Source organism: Phyllostomus discolor, chromosome 6, assembly GCF_004126475.2.
Source record: "Phyllostomus discolor isolate MPI-MPIP mPhyDis1 chromosome 6, mPhyDis1.pri.v3, whole genome shotgun sequence".
Taxonomy (NCBI): Eukaryota; Metazoa; Chordata; class Mammalia; order Chiroptera; family Phyllostomidae; genus Phyllostomus; species Phyllostomus discolor.
In genome coordinates this window covers 29,936,702-29,938,002 of record NC_040908.2, presented here as the reverse complement: position 1 = coordinate 29,938,002, position 1,301 = coordinate 29,936,702, and the positions used below count along the sequence as shown (strand labels likewise).

Below are 1,301 nucleotides of genomic sequence, written 5' to 3'. Positions count from 1 at the left end.
ATAAATAATAAAATGGCAATAAATACATATCTGTCAACAATTGAATCTAAAAAGCAAAATAAATAAGCAGAACAGAAACAGAATCATAGATACAGAGATCGTTTTGATGTTTGACAGATGGGAGGAGGGTTTCAGGGATGGGTGAAAAAGGTGAAGGAATTAAGAAGCACAAATGGTAGTCACAGAATAGTCAGGATGTAAAGTACAGCATAGGGAACAGAGTAACCAAAGAACATATATGTAGGACCCATGGACATGGACAACAGTGTGAGGACTGTCTGAGGGAGTGGGTGAGCTGGGTGAAAGGAGACAAAAGGGGAAATTTGGGGACAACTCTAATAACATAAACAATAAAATATAATTTAAAAAATAATAAGTGGTGTCTTCGGATGAACAGAAGTTTTTCATTTTAACATGGCCCACTTAATTTTTTTAATGGTTAATACTTTTTGTGACTGTTTAAATAACCTTTGCCCAATCCAAGTTCATGAGGATAGTCTTCTATGTTTTCCTTCAAAATTTTGTTGTTTTCTCTTTCATATTTAGATCTGTAATCCATTTAGAGTTGATTTTTGTATGGTGTGAAGTGGAGTTCCAAATACATTTTATTCCATGCAGGTAGTCAATTTGCCCAAAATGATTTAATAGAAAAACTGTCTTTTGCCCTCTGCTTTACAACATTTATTGCCTATCATTAATCAGATGACTATATATATGTTTCTCTTTCTTCATTCTGTTCTGTTGATTGGATGATTGGTTTCTGCATTCCTTTTTTTTTTCCTTTTTCCTTTTTAATTTGCACATCATCCTTTGCAGGAACCATGCTAATCTTCTGTGTACCACTTTAATTTTAGTATATATGCTGCAGAAGCAGACACTGGTTTGTGTATTATTGTACTAATATCATAATGTCTTTGTTACTATAGTTTGTTCTTCAAGATTATTTTGACCATTTTTATAATGGGATATCTGGAATTTTTTATTATGTCTATTTAAGAATTCCTTATCAGTAATGCATATTAATCCTTATAATATAATGTAACTATCTTTCCTTTTGTCATTTGATTTTTATATATTTTTTAAAAGATTTTATTTATTTATTTTTAGAGAGGGAAGGGAGGGAGAGGGAGAGAGAGAGAGAGAGAGAGAGAGAGGCATCAATGTGCGGTTGCTGGGGGTTCTGGCCTGCAACCCAGGAATGTACCCTGGCTGGGAATCGAACCTGGGACACTTTGGTTCCCAGCCTGCGCTCAATCCACTGAGCTATGCCAGCCAGGGCTGATTTTTATATTATTTATAGT

The 1,301-nt window shown here is 34.3% G+C and overlaps 1 non-coding gene across 1 annotated transcript; it reads right to left on the bottom strand.

Moving 5' to 3' along the window:
• Positions 1-772: 772 nt before the first annotated feature.
• Positions 773-874, bottom strand: LOC114501117. The gene has a single exon (XR_003684884.1). It is a non-coding gene; the product is annotated as a U6 spliceosomal RNA (small nuclear RNA).
• Between the last annotated feature and the right edge of the window lie 427 nt (positions 875-1,301).